This window comes from Dermacentor albipictus, chromosome 4, assembly GCF_038994185.2.
Source record: "Dermacentor albipictus isolate Rhodes 1998 colony chromosome 4, USDA_Dalb.pri_finalv2, whole genome shotgun sequence".
Lineage (NCBI taxonomy): Eukaryota > Metazoa > Arthropoda > Arachnida > Ixodida > Ixodidae > Dermacentor > Dermacentor albipictus.
In genome coordinates, this window is record NC_091824.1 from 178,259,332 (window position 1) to 178,278,188 (window position 18,857).

At 46.9% G+C, this 18,857-nt stretch overlaps 1 protein-coding gene and 1 pseudogene across 5 annotated transcripts in view; one reads left to right on the plus strand and one right to left on the minus strand.

The window, feature by feature from the left end:
- The window catches only part of LOC135908638 (uncharacterized), a 639,285-nt gene that overhangs the window by 148,541 nt on the left and 471,887 nt on the right, over positions 1 to 18,857 (plus strand). The window lies entirely within an intron of this gene.
- On the minus strand, positions 1,311 to 13,107 carry LOC135908655 (uncharacterized; annotated as a pseudogene).

Below are 18,857 nucleotides of genomic sequence, written 5' to 3' on the forward strand. Positions count from 1 at the left end.
TTAGTAGATGTGGGAAGATCTGGAGTTGAAGTCTCGTTAGTAAATACGGAGAAAAAGGCTGCGTTAAAAATGTCAGCACACTCGCTGTCGCTGACCACTTCGCGATGTGCATTTAACACGCTGATCATGCGCGCCTCCTGAGGGTTTATTATTTGCCGAAATTGACGAGGGCTGTTCGTAAGCATTTTAGGCAGTTCATCGTGGAAAAAGGAGAATTTAGCTTTCCGTATAGCCCTCAGATAATCGTCCTCGGCTACAAAATATTTCTCCCAAGCAGAGGGGTGTCCGTTTAGTTTGGCTGAGCGGAAGAGACGTTTCTTTTTGTTTTCAAGTCGCTTAAGCGTTTTAGTGAACCATGGTTTGTTGCGATTTCCGCGGAATGTTATTCTTGGTATGAATTTATCAACGAGATCACCTAGTTCGTTTTTAAATATTGACCAATTTTCATTAATAGAGCGCGTCGAACATAACCTCACGAACGTAGGAAGAAGTGTGCTCACATCACTATTAATTGCATCATAATTACCTTTATTGTACAGGCGGATTGTTTTGCTGACTAAATGGCGTTTCACGGGCTGAAACAAAAATGTGGCGTGAATTACTTTATGGTCGCTGACTTCAGGTAGATATGCTATTGATGATAAGCTTTCCGGATTACTGGTTAGGATGAGATCTAAGATGCTAGAAGTGCTCAGTGCAACGCGTGTAGGTTCTGATACAAGTTGGGTTAAATTAAAATTAATGCAGAAATCCACAAAATCTCTGGCACGCTCACTGCCCATACTTATGGGGACGTCATTGCTCCAGTCTATTTGAGGAAAGTTAAAATCACCAAAAAGGAGGATTTCTGCTTGCGGGTGTTGATTTCTAAGGTCACTCAAACTGTTATTAAGTTTAAATGAGAAATCTGGAATATTATTCGGAGGCCTGTAGCAAACACCTAGAATTCTAGTATGGGGGGAAGCATGAATAATTAGCCATAATACTTCAAGATCAGAAGTGTTGTTTTTGGCTACGGAGCACGATAACTGCTGGTGCACAGCAATCGGTACACCGCCCCCCCGCATGCCTTTGCGATCCTTTCGGTAGACATGAAATTTCGGTAGGTCGGCTAGTACTTCTGTGTCTGTTATATCTTCTGTTAGCCACGTTTCGGTTATCACCATTATATTATTGTTGGATTATAAAACAAGGTTGGAAAAAGCGTCACGTTTGGGAAGGAAACTGCGTGCGTTGGCAAAGGTTACAGACAATGATATGTTAGATTTGGGCTTGACAATGTAGCAGAAATTTTTACGACGGGGAAATTGCTATATTATTTCTTTGACAGACTGCGTTTGCTCGTCGTAGACGTAGCGCTTATGGCCCATATGCAGTGTTTTGAATCGCAAAGAAAAAGGCAATTATTTGCTTTTCGCGAAAGTTATGAGGTGCCTGCGAGCGTTTTGTACGGAACGAGTGAAATCCTCTCCAACGCTGAAGCTGGTTCCTTGGAACTTGCGGCCGTTAGAAAGAATCAAACCCGCCGTGGTTGCTCAGTGGCTATGGTGTTAGGCTGCTGAGCACGAGGTCGCGGGATCGAATCCCGGCCACGGCGGCCGCATTTCGATGGGGGCGAAATGCGAAAACACCCGTGTACTTAGATTTAGGTGCACGTTAAAGAACCCCAGGTGGTCAAAATTTCCGGAGTCCCCCACTACGGCGTGCCTCATAATCAGAAAGTGGTTTTGGCACGTAAAACCTCATATATATAAAAAAAAGAAAGAATCAATTCTTTTGTTTTATGGAAGGTGAATTTTGCTATGATAGGACGGTGGCGGTTAGTACCTGTGCGATGACCGAGACGATGTGCGCGCTCAATTTCTTTCGGCTCGATACAAATATTCAAATGATCATGGCAGTGCTTGATAAATTGCTCGGTCTGGGCAAACGCCTCTGATACAGTTCATTCAGGGAGGCCATAAAAAAGAAGATTATTGCGTCGTGACTGGTTCTCGGCGTCATGAATACACGTTTCAAGCTTGTGTACCCCGGTGGCCACTTGAGCGGTACACGTTTTCACGGTTTCAAAGTCAGAGCGCAGGGAGACAAGATTTTCATAATGACCCTCTAGGTCAGTCATGCGTTTGCCCATATCAGCAATAGCTTTGTCCGTCGACAATAAATGAACTTTCAGGTCTTGAACCTGACTGATTAATTTTAACTGTCCAGCAGACAAGTTCTTCAGTTCAACTAGTAAAGCGTTCGAGTCCGGCCCCGGGTTGCTTTCGATATCGCCCGACATCATCAACAAGGCACGAATTACATCAGAGCATTCAAGAGCGACAAGAAGGCAGCAGTGCGGGCTCGGCAGCTGAAGCAGGAAATAATTGCTAGACTTCTTACAAAACAGACTGTAAGCTTTACGAACCTGCATGACAAGAGCGAATGGTTTAGCTATCTGCGTCTGTGCACAGCCGCCGAGCCCACAAGGCGCCACCGGTAGTTCCTGCTCTTTTGTAGTTGACCGTAAGGTTGATGTCGATGACGACAGGTTCGTCCATGGTGCATCGAGCACCACCGTCTTCAGTAGCGGTGCCATCAAAAACGCAGATCCGCCGCTCCCGACGAAATCCAGGGGCTTGAAGGTCGGTACAGTTGAAAAACCAGGGGCGCACATCAGAGAGGGGTGACAGGCAATCCTGTCAGTTTCACCTGACGAAGCACGATATTGCAGCGGGGCTGCCAGGGAAGCCGTCACTAGGGCTGGAAGCAACAGGCGCACGAATGCGCGCTGAAACACCTGCATGACAAGAGCGAATGGTTTAGCGATCTGCGTTTGTGCACAGCCGCCGCGCCCACACTGTAAACTAAAAGACTTGAAAGGACGCGCACCGTAACGTCCCGCAAGGCTGTTTGCGTTTAACGTACGTAAGGCGACAAACGCTATTCTTTAACTGTTTATTGATTCACTGCTAAACGCGATACCGTGGACAATCATCGTGAGATGAGTTCTGGTCAATTCTTTCCATACAGATTCTGCATAGAGCTTCTATGTCCTTTGCTTTGTTGTTTTGTCGTTGCATCCTGAATGTAAATGGTTTGCACGCATTGAGGAATTTCGAGGCCAGCGCGTATGGAATGCAGAAAGCAAGTTGCCAAGTAAAAATTGCTTTAGCATTTTGTGGTGTTTACTTCACTGGAGCACAGAATGTGGGAGGCACGCGATGATTTCGTGGCGTGGTGCTGTCTATGATTCCCGCAAACTATAGCGTTCTGTTTACAAAATACTGCCTCCCATCGTGAGCAGCCATCATTACCGCTGTGAACGTTTGCACATCAGCGCAGTATGCAGGCCGCAGTTGATACTCGTGCCAACTCACAACAGTATAGCACGCGACTCTACGCAATGCACGCTTCCTGTGGGGGAATGCTTGCTACGCTTCTGTGCCTGCACATGCCAGTATTGAGTCATCGAGCTGGCTTACCATACGTTCCCCTACTCTTTTATTGTACGCCAGACTCTAAAACTCTCATCGAAACGTTTGTGCTTGGAAGACAGAAACAAAATACGAGCGAGGGTAATGCCTTTGTCCTAAGGAATTCTAAGGGCGAGACCTTGCCTCACATAGGTTTTCGGTAGGACGCGGCCCTCCAATAAGCAAAATTAATGACACCGTTCAGCCGTGTTCACAGGCATGAAGCAATGACAGTATGGCGTGCTGCGTTGTCGCACTAGTGCGATGAAGTCGAGACGGATGTACAGGGCTTTGTCAGACACTCGGAGCAGTCTAGAGAGTGCGCTTGCTTGCTGATGCGCCAGTGGTGCAACCACAACACAAACCACTGCAATGTTTGCCATTGACTGCACAGTGGCATGGCTTCAGAGTGCACCCTAAGAATATTTTTGACATACTAAAGCATACATTGACGTAATAGAAGCGTAGACTGTTAGGCCAGTTGGTGCATCATGTAGAGTCGTTGAGTGGAAATACGGGCGGGAAGAAACGGCCTTTTGTACATGCAAGGTGATGAGGAATGAAAGTGCTCACCGGATGTGTCGCGAAAACATCGCACTTCAGTAAATCTTGAACACAAGCCGGGTCTGACGAGCAGCAAAAGATGCCCCCTCGGCCAAACTGTCGAACCTCGGTGATTTCTTGAAAATTGGCCGAGGCCATCCGGAGTTCCGTTTGAATTGCTTTGGGATTCTTCATGCGAATCGCTCCGCCATCACTCGGAACCAAAGCCACAGGTACGCTGCTCGTCCCACTGCGTAAGACAAGCTCCACTGGCAAATCAGAGTTAGGAACAGAAGCCGACCAGGAGGAAGCCTCCTGGCCTGGCGATGAGAGTGACATTGCAAAGAAACAGGTAATTACTCTGGAAGGTTAGCAGATATTGAAACAAAAGGTCAAAAACAAATACGTAAAAGAGACAGATTAAAAGAGAACCGTCAGCTACTTGACCAGAACCAGTGTTCGGGAGCTCAGGCACCAGGCCACGTCAGCCACCGTTCGGGCGATCGTGCTTTCATGTTCATCACTTCGTCGACATTATAATTTCGCCATCCTGTTGCCGTTAGTACCCGCTACACGTTAATTGAGGCATAGAGCAAAAAAGTCAGCAACAGACAAGTACACAAGAAGTTGGTAACATAACCCATTCCCGTAGTGGGTGCGTCTATTTAATGGGCATTTCTTTCTCCCTTAAATAGAGGCCGCACCTGCATCTAAACATTTGCACCATTACGTAGCGCTTATCTGATGGCGCTATACGTTTGGTTAAATATTGCATTGTCCTTGCGTCATTACCATGTTATTTTCTTAAAAGAACACTTCACTTACGTCATTTCCTTCTGCGTATTTGGATAATTAGTGTAACATTTGCAAACATTTACTTTGCCGTTTGCGCAAACATAGGTGAAAGCTTCGTGTAACACTGATTCTCACATAAGCGTGGGATACACTGATTTTTTTTATTGCATTTCTTCTGGACCAGGATGCACGCAGTGCTAAACATTGATCTGTATCTCGAATGAACAATGACAGAATTCTGAATTGCTGCAAAGATTCTGAAAGGCATCTAGAAGTACATGTTGCTGGGCTAGTCGGTTCATATTGCTCAGTAGACCACAAAAATTATGGTCGCTTAGCGCAAACAAGGAAAAAACGGAACGGGACAAAGGGCCCCCTTTGTCCGCTATGGGAAATGTAGTAACGAATACAACTGCGTGGAAGAAGTTTATAGAGTATCTTATCAACGCAGGAGCTTCAATACAAGCCGACTGTTAGGTTGAAAGTCGTTGGAAACGTGTCCAGTCATCGCCACGTGCACTACTTATTCGAGAGCACAGGGCAGGCCTTGAATTTAGCACGCGAATGGCTTTGTTTTCGCTGGTAACAAGTATTGACTTTGGAAGGGTGTGCGACTTAGTTGCTATATTCGAAGTTTGTTCGCACTTCAAATGCCATGCAACTAAGAGACATCGTGACACTGTGCGCTTGTTCTTTCACGGTCTTAAAAGGAAGCTTTAGCTCGCGCCCAACTCCGACGCGGCCTATTCAAATACATGTAAAATGCAAAAACATTTTTCTGAGATAACCGCTGCACCGATTTTAATGAAATTTGTTGCATTTAAGAGATAAGGTTAAATTCTATGGTCTGTTTGAAGCAGAATTTCGATTTAGGGCTTGATGTTTGTTAGAAATATTTTCAAAAACTCGAGGTTGGGGGGGGGGGGCAGTTTACAACTTAATAGCTCTGCATCAAGAACAGATATCGCGGTTGTGTAAACGGCGCCCGTTAGATCATTAGAAGCGGACAAATTCGATATTCTTACGTTAATTTGTAATGTTGCGTACAAGGGTTCTTCAAAACCTGCATTCCCAAATTACTAAATTTTTGAGATTCATGTGTAACATATCAATTTTGTCCGCTTTAGATGTGCTATTACATACAATTCACAAAATTGTGATATGATTTTTCATGGCTGAACTACGGAGTTGTAAACCTTAGCTTCGTTTTCTGAAAATTTTCCACTTTTGCAAATTTTTAGTAAAAAATTTACGACCTAAATCAGAAATTTGAAACCAACAGTTCCTACATTTTAAGTTGTTTCTTTTACATGCAAGAAACCTCGTCAAATTTGATGCAGTAGTTCCCTAGAAAAATTAATTTTCCTTTTGCGTATATTTAGATAGGGGCACCCGAGCTAAAGCTTCTTCTTAATATATGTCTTTTAACTGCGCTTCAATGCCAGGGCAAATCAGCAAAATTTATTCTTCGAGGAAATAAAGGAAGCCAGGAGGGGTGTTCTGTAAATCGTCTGCTGCTAAAGTGCTGATTGGCTGGGAGCACCTGTCTCCTGACGCGTACCCGAGCCCAGCCTATCAACTTTTCAGCAGTAGAAGAAATGGTCATGTTCACTAGGTGGACACTTGTAGAATACCGCCGAGGAGTTTGCGGACCAGGGAAGAAGGAAGCCATGACGAAGCACTAACCGGCGGAAGGACTCCCTTACTGGGGATTTGGAATTGTCATTGTGCTGTGGAAACCTGGAACTGCAGATCTGTTCGTTGGAGGAAGCGCAATGTGCGGATAACTGAGTCTAGTGGGAGCGACCGCCTTAGTCTAACTGATCGCCAGCGCCACCTCCGGCGCCTCCTTTACGCCCACACGAAACCAGGCCCAAGCGAGGCCTGAGCTCGTACGATCACTCCGCGTGGATTTAAGAATACTTAGCTGCATCAAGTCAGAGGATTACTGGTAACGACGTGCGCTCACGTGAGGTTCGCATGACGTCAGAGGTTAATACAGGGTTTATATGCTGGGTACCTTGGTGTTTTTGAGTTTCATGAGCGATATCACGAAAGGTCCGTTGCCTCCTTTGCGCTTATTGGCAGGTGACTGCGTTTGTACAGAGTAATGCGTTTCCAAAGTGACGGCATTTCTATGCAAAGTGACCTAGATAAAGTTGTTCATTGGTTGGACATTCGGAATATGCACATGAATTTCGACAATACTTTCAGGATGCTGTTTACCCAAAAGGAATGCACTCATGAGTTTAACTATAACATAAATGGCAACTTATACCGGTAAGCAAGTTTAAATACTTAGGCATGCTTTTTTAGTACAAATTTATCATGGCGCCACCATATCCATTACGCCAAAGCCTAAGCCTGTAAATTATTAGCTTTCTTTCCGGGAAACTGAAAACATTTCCCTGATGAAAATAGCTTCTGTGCCAATTAAACGTTCGGTCCGTACTTCAGTGCGCTTGCACAGTGTAAAATCCGTGGTTAAAAAAATTTGTGACGAAAGCTAGCAAGGGTGCAAACGCTGACCATAAGGTCTTTTTGAATAATTACAGACTGCATTTTAGTGTGTTCCTTACGAAGGAGTGTCTCGGATGGGAAACACTCGAAACGCGAAGAAATGTTTCATAATATTATTTTCTTTTCTTGTACAGACATAGACGGGAGACTACTGCCTATTTTAACCTTACCAGGTCTCTTCGTGAGAGAAGTGTAACAAAAAGATTAGAGAATATAAGTGCAGAACTGAAACAATTAGAAATCATATTTTTCCATGCAGCATTTCTAATGGAATCGCTTAATGGACAATGTTGCCACCACTAATTCCGAAGCTGTCTTTTATGCCTTGCTGTATTTTTTCCTTTCTCAGCCTCATTATTTAATACTCGTTGTTTATGTGATATGACGTTTCTGTATTCTCAAATTCTGTATTTCATGGATACTTATGCAACTTGAGATACTGTTTTTTTTCTTGAGTGGAAACCAACAAGCGGAAACCAATAAGACGCTGCACAGAATCGTCCACAACTCTGCGTGTAGTGACGCGGAGCTACCAGACAAAATCGGGGAGTTGTATGCGTTGGGTTCGCGGATATCCCCGAATGCGAGGAGCCGTATCGTCGAAAACGATGAACTCGACCGCACCATCGCGCAAGAAGACGTGTATGCGGTGGTCAGAATCGCTCTTAAGAATACGGCAGCAGGAGTAGACAAGATCGGCAATGACACGAAATCTATGGGCGAAACATATTAGCTGCATCACGAATTACCTCAACGAGCATAGAGAGGCGAAAATCGTACCGGAAAACTAGCGACACGCAGAAATCATCACTATCCTAAAGCCAGGCAAAAACACCGAGCTTGGAAAACCTGCGGCCAGTCTCACCGACCTCATGCTTAGGGAAACTGTGTGAAACGATCATCGTTATGATTAAGGTGCAAAATTACCTGGATTATAACCTCGTTTCTCACACGATGTTTGGATTCCGGCCAAAGCTTTGAACGCAAGACATCTTATTCCTCGTCAAACAGGAAGTAACAACGTTCCAAAGTATGGAGAGCACGTGGTCATGGTCCTCGACCTCAAGGGGGGCTTCGACAACGTTAGCCATGAAGCCATACAATCGAGCCTGCACAGCTTAAATTGCGGAAGAAAGATTCACGGGCTACGTCAAGGCCTTCCTCGCAGAGAGGACTGCGACCTCGCTTACTCCCCTCAAGAGTAAGTGTGGGCGTGCCAGTTTCACTCATCCTTCCATCGTGGCAGATGTCCATTCGAGACGCTGTGTTAGACTGCTACCGCCTTGAGGATCGGCCGACATGCCCCTGCCTTCCGTCTTAACGGACTCGTTGCTGTGCTGCGTTGACGCTGTGGAACACTTTACTGGCCGCCTTCTGTACTGACACTACCACTGACACTGGCAGGCTACCACCCTTCACAGTTTGTAAAGTTTTTGCGCCAGACTACAAAGAATCAGAATTGCTTGGCTTGTCAATCTGGCAACGCTTTGCAGAGATTCAAACGATACTGTATAGCCAGCTATCAGCAATGCGCTTCGCATAACTCCCACAGTGTGGGGGATTTGCTTTTCTTTTTTGTGTGCATGTGCGTTCTCGTTTTAATTGAGCGTGGTCTCTCTTTTCAGCGACGTGTAGAATTCTTCTTCGTACTTTTGTTCCTTCGTGTATTGCGTGCTTTTATTTACATTTTCCGTCCTTAAACATGTCTATATTTCCTGCTTCCTGAACGGCACCTTCACCTACCGCTGGAATCTGTGAGACTTTGTCTCGTTTCAGCTTTTGTAGATGAATACCCGCTAAACACGCCTTACAATTGTAGCGCATTCGTAGCTATGCGAATTGCCGTGTTCACACTAACGACGTGGGGCGACAAACTAGGACGCTTGCATTGTGTGCTTCGACACTCTGCGCATCCCGTCACGACCCTTGTCCGGCCAAGCGCACTTTCACAAGTCTGAAATCGATGTGCCTGACAGCACAACCACGCTGAGTCGCTTCTCCTCGCGCAGCTATTTCGACGCGCAAATTACAATGTGGAATGCGTAATGGAAATCGAAATTTAACCTTCTCCTTCCCCCTTGCTGTTTCGCCTCCTGGCTTCTCATTAGCCATTGTGCTGAACGTAAGCTTTATTTTTTTTTCATTCTGCTCGTTCGCTTCTTCCTATTTCTAGTTTTTTTTATATTCGTGATTTCTGTATGTACGATAGCATTGTCTGTCACACTCATTATATCATTTTGCTCGTATCGAAAGATTTTAGTGAAACGGTCAATCCTGAAAGAGCGTGGAATCCAGCCAATAACGAGGCAAAAGAATGCGAACAAGTAAGGTCAGTTTCCAACGTTCCCGACCAGCGCGTTAATGAGCGTGATAAGTCCGTTATTGATCGAGAATAGGAAAAATGCCTCGTAGCCCGTCGGGCACAGCTTCATTCTACAATGTGGAAAGGACGAAAGGATGCAGGCCGTCGTTCATGTCGCGTTATTGGAGGCGGTGGGTTAAGCGTGTAATATTGGACCGCTGCTCCTCCTAGCGCCATTATTTTTCTCGATGTTTCTCGCCGCGTCGAAGCCGACATAGTTTATATGTGCATGCAACGAAATTATGAAACAAGATTTCTCACCTTGGTACGCAAAATACATTCCATGTACTTGAATAAACTTTTTTCAACGCATTAACCATAAAATTTATCGTTCAGTTCGGCTTTGGGGTATACTTTAAGCACCACATGAAGAATATCTATTTGGTAAGCACTTTTACGATGTTGGCATGGGCAGTGGAGTCTTTTCGGCTAAGAATACTCGAGTATACGTTCTTTCTTCGCTAAATATATGAGCCTATTTAATGTTAAACCGGGGTCCTGCTTCTCTCACGATCATCCCAGTGTTTTACAGCGAAGCTGTTAGCCTCTAGTTGGTCGGGATGTTTCGTGTCCGCGTGCGAATTTCTGCGCACACGAAAACAAACGGCACATGGAAGGCTTCCTGTTTGAGCTTAATCGTAACGGATATATGTTTTCTCATATATTTCGTTTACAATCCGATGCTATCATGCCTAATATTGTGTCTAAGCCGTACTTTACAAATTGTGTGACACATTTTGCTTCTATGAGTAGCAGACTTTATAACCTTACAAAAAGCAGACATTATAACTTTACAGTCAATGTTCAGACGATCGGCTGAACCTTCAAAGCTTCAAATATTTTTGCGCCTGTATTATGTTAACCGGGATACCATTCTATATTTAATTTGCGGCTTATGGATTTTCCCGCGTTCCGAGAGAAAAAATTGAGCTTTGCAATTTTAGCGGCTTTTGCCGGTGCTAAAGCACCCAAAGTGTTCAAATATTCGAAATATAGGTTATTTCGGCCATCAAACCCCTTCATTGTCTTACCATGCGCACCATTTTGACGATTGGATAATACAATATGCATTTAAAAAACTGTTGATTGATGCCTTCTGGCTCAGCTGGGCCAGTACAATAAAAAAATACTGCAAACTTTTTGGAAATAAGAATAAACGCGGAGAATTAGTTTTGAACTTCAACAAACGCGTACAAACTTTTTCAGATATATCTGCGATGGAATTCACTAAGTACATGTTTCCGGGGCTTAATTACTCTAACTGAGACTGACAAAAATTTTGCTCGATCAGGTTCCGCCAGGCTCACACAGCGAAATTTTATTCAGCCTGCCTCTCTCGGACTCAAATTACAGAAAGTTTACTCAGCTGAGATCACTGGGATCACGAAGAACAGGCTCAGCAAGGGTCAATGTCGGACTCAGACTCAAGATGAAAAAAAAAAAGATAACAAAAGCGTTCGCATATTTTTGCCTACCCGAGCAGCTCGTTCATGAACGTGTATGCAGCCTAAAGACGTATAAAGACGTGTATGCAAGCGATTTTGGCCCAAAAGCGTCGCGGTTTCGACTAAAACTCAACAAAAATCTACTCTGCCGGGCTCACTCAGACTCGCCAGAATTCTTTCAGCTGGACTCACTCCGTGCAGACTGAAATTCACGGGTTGGTCAGAGCGAGTCGACTCATGAGAGATTTCGCCGACCTATGTCGGTATATTGGCATGTCCGACACTGGCCGGTTGCTCGTTATTTGTTTTTCTTTTCGGTAAAACACAACACTGCATGGGATGTATACGGTCAGTGCATCTCTCCTGAAACTCATTAAGTAACCTGTCGTCTTGGGCAAGAGGTGCTGTATGAAAGAGGACATTTCGGAGAGCCCGAAATATCGCGTAGGGAGTTATCTGATCAGCGCTGCTTCAGTGCTGGCGGGGGCGTCCGGTCTTGGGCTGTCGCATGAATGAGAAGTGATTGTTCCCGTGCGCATACCATGAATCTGCGGCGTCGGTGGCAAAGATCTCCACAGCGCACGCTCCGTCTTTCGTGCGTGTACAGTACTCCAACCGTCAACAACGCGCATCCGTTCTTCACCCAGCCTTGTTTCAGTTCCATCCAGGAAAAAATATAATGCCCTTTTCAACGACCTCTTCCAAGTTCCTTTCTTATTTCTTTCTTGCAAACACTGTCGCCCTGCTTCCGGCATCTTCAACCCTAATGTACTGATGCACAGGTGCTACAGCAGAGATACGCGTTGTTGTCAGCACACTTGTCCATCCGCATCTGTCGGGGACCACTCGTAAGGAGCAGCTACTGTTACCGTCCCTGCTGCTATCACGAAGGATGGGCCCACTCGTGGCCGCCATGCGCGCGACTCTTCTGCAAATAGCGACGAGTTCCAGACCGGTGTTCTCAACTATAGGGTCCGACGTGTCGGGTTTTCATGCGTTAGCAATCTTAGGGTACTTAGCGCACTTTCTGCGGCTATCTATATATCTTTGTGTGTTTCTGTCTGTGTATCTATTTATATATCTGTCTATGTATGTTTTTCTCGAATTGTTTCCCCGCTTGCCCTAGGTCTCTGGTTAGTTACTGGTGGCTGTGCTGATGTAACAGGGTTCCAAACCAGCCATCGGAACATGGGTCACTGAGTGTAAATATACACATTTATGTATACATACGCACACACACACACACACACACACACACACACATATATATATATATATATATATATATATATATATATATATATATATATATATATATATATATATATATATATATAAACGAGAAGAAATGGGGTTAACGGAGGGGCTCGATTTTTATTAGTCATATCATAAGAAGCCAACAAACACTGACACCGAAGACAACATAGGGGAAATTACTTGTGCTTAATAATTGAAATGAAGAAACGATAAGTTAAATGTAATTAGAGGGGATGAAAAAACAACTTGCCGCAGGTGGGAACCGAACCCACAACCTTCGCATTTCGCGTGCGATGCGTGCGATCGGAGGACGACAGAGGGCGCGTGAGACAGTCTATGAGACGGACACCTCTTCTTGGGCGTAGTATGGTTTGATCCGTACTACGTGGACAATCGCGGCTCGTGGCCATCGTTGGCTCAAGCTCATAGTAGTACTCTGAGGGACTACCTCGTAGTTCACGTCGCTGAGTCGCCTGACGATCTTGTACGGGCCAAAGTATCTATGCAGTAATTTTTCCGACAGCCCCTGACGACGGTTGCGTTTCCAGACCCAAACGTAGTCGCCCGGTTCGTACTGAATAGTCGCCCGGTTCGTACTTCGACCACTGTTGTAATGGCCGGCGTCAGTACTCTGCTTGTGGTTGCGAGCAAGCTGTCGAGCTTCTGTGGCCTTCTGGACGATGTCGTCAGCATTGTTGCTTTCTTTTTCGTTGTCGGTCGGCAGCATGGCATCTAAATGTGTTGTTACGCCATGCCCATAAACCAGTTCAAATGGTGTGAGTCCGGTAGTTTCCTGAACAGCCGTATTGTATGCGAATGTCACATACGGTAAAATTTGGTCCCATAACTTGTGCTCTACGTCAACGTACATCGAGATCATATCGGCAATAGTGCTGTTGAGGCACTCCGTAAGTCCATTAGTTTGTGGGTGATAGGCCGTAGTTTTCCGATGATTGGTGAAGGTCAGTGAGACGATCTACTGTATTAAGTCAGCAGTATATGCAGTCCCCCGATTGATTATTAAGACGGAAGGGGCCCCATGACGTAATACGATGTCATGGACAAAGAACATGGTGATTTTTATAGATGTTCCGCGGGTACAGGTTTCGTTTCGGCGTACTGCGATAGGTAGTCCGTTGCGACGACTATGTATTTGTTACCTGCGGACGACGTTGGAGACGGACCGAGAAGATCCGTTTCAACCTGTTGAAACGGCGCTGGAGGAGGGTCCACGGGTTGGAGAAGACCTGCAGGTTTCAAAGGTGGAACCTCGCGCCGCTGACTATCACGGCACCTCCTCACGTAGCGCTGAACGGACGAGAAGAGCCGCGGCGAGTAATATTTCTGGCGTATGCGCGCTAACGTCCTCGCGAAGCCCAAGTGTCCGGCACACGGGTCGTCGTGACACGCTTGCAACACCTCTTCGCGCAGTGAAACTGGGACGACGAGATGAAACGTTTCTTGACAGTTTTCGAAGTTCTTTTTGTAGAGAACTTTGTTGCGGAGGCAGTAAGATGTCAGCCCTCGTGACATCGCTCTTGGGACAACGATGTCGGCTCGCTGGAGGTATAGGATGAGGGGAAGCAATGCACTGTCTCCACGTTGGAAGTCAGCCATCTCGACAGTGTCTACTACGCCAAGAAACGGGAAGTCTTGGTCTAAATCACTTGACTTCAAAGGTACAGGTGCACGTGAGAGGTAGTCGGCGTCGCGGTGCTTCTGTCCGGGACTATAAACCACTGTGACGTCGTACTCCTGAAGGCGGAGGCTCCAGCGAGCGAGGTGTCTTGAACGGTCCCTAAGACTCGCAAGCCAGCACAGTGCATTGTGGTCACTTACTACTCGAAAACGTTGACCATACAGGTAGGGTCGGAAGTTGCCGATGGCCCAAACGAGAGCGACACACTTCTTTTCGCTCGTGGAACAGTTGACCTACGCCTGTGTCAGACTATGGCTCGCGTAGGCTGCCGTAGTCTGACAGAATGTAGTCTGACAGTCTGGCAAGATGGCGCCGAACTACTCGTTCGGCGCCATCTTGCCACTGGACGAGTATGTCAGTGAGCCCCACGTTGCTGGCGTCTGTGCGGATTTCTGTGTCAGCCTTGTCATCGAAATGCGCGAGTATACGGGGGCAGTTTTCAGTCGCTTCCGCAATTCTGTAAATGCTACTTGTTGCTCGTACGTCCACTCGAAGGGTGCATCTTGGCTTGTTAATCTTGTTAATGGTTCAGCGATCCTTGAAAATCCTTCGGCAAAACGACGATAGTGAGCACAGAGACCTAAGAAGCGATGAACTGCCTTCTTGTCAGTTCTGCGATGGCAGCTAGCTTCTCGGGGCCTAGCCGAACACCGCGGGGGCTGACACGTAGTCAGCCCCCGCGGTGTTCGTTACTAAACAAAAAAAAAAGCTCGCGGACGCGTGCTGCTGCAAACACTCGTGCCACTGTACCGCGTTGAAACTCCAATAGCAGCTTGACGTCGGTGTGGTGCCGAAAACGTGCCTAGCTTAAGGCTGCGGCCAGGGCTTCCTCCAAGTGGTCCGGACTACACCAAGAGCCATGTTGTTGCCGCCTTTCATTAATGGCTAGCAAGTTTCATAAAAACCCGTGCATTACACTCGGGCGTCACTTCAAACTATCACGTTGCGGACGAGGTCTTCTTGCAGCGTGGTGGTGCAACTGCTGGTGGTGGCAGCGCGTGCCTGACCTTACGTACTCGGTTAAGGCGTGGTAACACAGGGTCGATACCAGACTCACAAGACGCTCACGCCAACGATTGGCCCCACTATTCGGCAGAGTGCGACACTGAAACCATCATACCAGACTGACAACGACGCAACCATGTACAACGTAACCGACGAGCGCGAGTGATACTGCGATGGGCTTTCTTGTCGACCGCACCAACAAAATCGGTGTGCCGACCATCGTTCGACCGCACCCTGTGCGATCGGCCGTCAAACAGACAACGTGATAGCGACAGCGTCTTCGCGTGTATACAGGTTGTCCCACATAACTTGAGCCAAATCAGTAAAACGATGGACGCCGACCAGGGGCCCTATAACGTAAAACTACTCCAAAATGTTATTATTCCAATCTCCTGACGTGAAGTTTGCGTAACCGCCAACGCAAGCATCGGGCGGCAGGGTTGTCTGAACAGGCCAATTAAACGCTCTCCTTGTTCATAGGAGGTCACTTTTATTTGTTTCAAAAACTAACAATATTGCCTACGCTAAGCGGCTTATCTTATTTAATTGGCTGACAAGAGGCAAGGAGCACGCTCAAGTGGCAAGGGATTTGATGGGGCCGAGCCACTGCACTGAAAAGCGATAACCGGACGAAGAGGGTGGTGCGGGCGTCTGCGATTGGTCCGCTTTCCCTTATTTAACTCGTGGTAGCAAACATCGCGGCGGCATGCAACGGAAGGTTAAGAATGCCACTAAACTAGATCCTCAGAAAAAAAAGAGTTGGCAGAACGAGGTCGTAAACGTGCCGAAAGTGCTAGAAAACGTTACGCGGCCAAGCAAAGCTTTATTATACGTAAATAAACCCATGCTTTCCGGTAGGTGCGAGTAGCGAGTGCCTGGGCGATCGGCGACAGCTATCCTTTATTCCTTTCGGGACGGGGCAGCCTGCGGCTATTTAGACCGAAACTCAGTTTTGTTCGGCATATTAATACATTATAACGCGTACACGTCACTTTGACGCAGTGAGTTTTTGTGGTTTTGTGATGTCTCGTGACAAGCAAGTGAAGTGGGTGCAGCCTCAAAGGCTTTCACCAATAGCTGAGGGCTAGTGGCGAAAAGGCGTCGAATCAGAAATAACTATTTTGCTTTTGTTCGGTCAAATCAAGCATAATCAGTGTGCACACGTCGTACCAGATGAGGAGCTATCGCGGTTTTCGTGACGTCCCGTGACAGCCAGGTGAAAGGCGGGTGGTCCAAAAAAGTTTTCAACCAATCGCGAAGGGTTGATTGCAGAATTGGAATAGAAAAGTCTGGAATAGTTTTACTTTATAGTGCCCCAGAAGAAGTACTAAAAATAATAAATCTAGAAGACGTTTCGGCTTCCCTACGGAAGCCTTGTTCACAATGGGATGAAGGAAAGTTCACGGAAGCTTATGTATACTTCAGAACGTGACGTAAGCAGCGCGTGTATGACGGGGGGAGGGTTCCCTCATTTCGATTGAGCGTGTGACGATTGAACGTGTGGCGTGTTTGTGACGTGTGTGACAGGGCATTAGGCCTGGTGTAGGTATCTGGGCATGCGGCTGTCATCGCATGACGGTGCAAAAGTTTGAGCCTGTGTTGATACTGTTCAGCGAAAACCAAGCCTGGCGCCGGGGAGTTCGTGCGCCCGCTTTTTGCGGTTCTAAACTGAAATGTAAGCAGTCAGGACGAATGAAATTTCCTTTATAGTTCAGTTCTCTGCTTAGCGGTTTGAAATCAGTTATACTTCACTTCCCACGATGCGTTCACAATAAGCGGCAAGCGGCGACATATATCGCTGTGCCAATATCTATACGTCACCTTTCCCATAGGTTGCCATTCCCATTCGCTTCGTAGATGGGTGGGTCTTTGCGTTTTGTTATGCTGGCACATTACTCCATTCCAGAGATTCATTGTTTTCCTCTGCGTCAGACGGCAAACAAGAGACGGTGCATTCGGTATGCAGCAGCACAAGTAACCGTCTCGCTCAGTTATACCAACGGTGTCAGTGATGGCATCCGGATTTTCGCGACAGAACAACACAGCCTTAAATGAGCGCTTATGCTGAGCACAGTTTGATCCAATAATGTTTTATGGCACACGCAAACAGCAAGTATGATGGAATTAAAGAAAAGCGAGAATCAGTAATAAATTCACAGCCCCTAATATATGTGTCGGGATCACAGTTGCCGTTGTTTAAGTGGTTCGGCTGCTCATATTGACTCGTCTCGGGATGGAACAACACGACACATACGCGCAGATATGTATGCGCTGCTACGTTTTGACATTATTTTATATCAGCGATGCACCTTTTTCACAATATTTGACGCTAACGACGAGCTGTGTCTGTAGATGTCGATGCAAAGTGCCCAGCTTTGATAAATCCGGCGTGGAAGGCTGCGCTCGAAGACTTCTTGAAAATGCGAAATGTCTGAATGATTAGTAAAAAGAACTCAAAAAGCGAGCTCGAAGTGCAGAAATCACCGGCAACTAACTCCAAGGCAGCTGTGTCGGCAAGCGGAACTCAGCGTGCCTTTATCGGGCGCACTGTTTGCGCAACAGTGCACTCAGGCCCTCTCACCCAGTGGTCATTGAGTGCTTCATGGCTCAGTGACTACTGTACATGACTACTAACTAGTACATACTAGTACATGACTAGTAGCACATGACCGGGGTTGTTGAAGTATGGGAGAGGCCTTTGCCCTGCAGTGGGCGTAACCAGGCTGATGATGATGATGCTTCATGGCTTCCAGGAAGGACATTCTGCCCCGGAGAAGCCATTAATAATTATTCGCGATCCACGAAACATACAACCGACGCGCACTGAACGTGGGCGCAGGCACGCAAATCTACGGGCGAAGGCGCCAGCACACTTCCAAAACGTTTCCAGCGGCGTGCGGCAGAGGGCAGCGCAGAAGAGAAAGAAAGGTGGATTGTGTGCTGCTGCCTCGCGTGAGTGCAAAGCCTATGAAACTTCTGTTGCAGTTTCAGTGAAGCAGACGTGATCCTGTGTTTTTCCGTGGCACGCTGAAGAAGATGCCGAAGACACACGCCGTGATTACTTGCGTGTCTCTGTTGCTGGCTGACACTCGCGCTCATATACCCTAAGCACAACCTTCAAGCTTACACACCGCACTGCAAAATTTGCTTATACCACGAACAGGATGTACTGCGAGAAAGACACAGGCCGAAAAACTTATCTCCCTTTTTAGAGGCCCAGAGCAGCAGCGGGAGCTTCATGAGCACGCACGCACGCACGCACGCACGCACGCACGCACGCACGCACGCACGCACGCACGCACGCACGCACGCACGCACGCACGCACGCACGCACGCACGCACACACACACACACACACACACACGCACACGCGCACGCGCGCGCACGCACGCACACGCACACGCACACGCACACGCACACTAATGCGGGCTAGGCGGGGCCTCTCCTTCCTCCGTGGCTATGACAGTGAACCATTGTGCTCTGCGTGAATTTATCGGCGCAGTCCACCAAGCGGGGCCTGCAGGTAATCGCACGATGCGTCGTGCTCGGCTCCCGAGAGACGGAGAGGCTGTCGCTCGGTTTAGCTAAGCAGTGGCGGGCTCGCCTGATTGACTTCGCAAATTGGACACTAAACTGGGCTCATGTCAGCCGTTTACAGTTTCCAAGGCAGCAGCTTAACACAACACAACTATTGGTGAAAGACTTTTCCGGGAATGACATGCTCACTTTTCTGGGAACGGCCACCAACGATTTTCGAGAAAGGAGCTTACAAA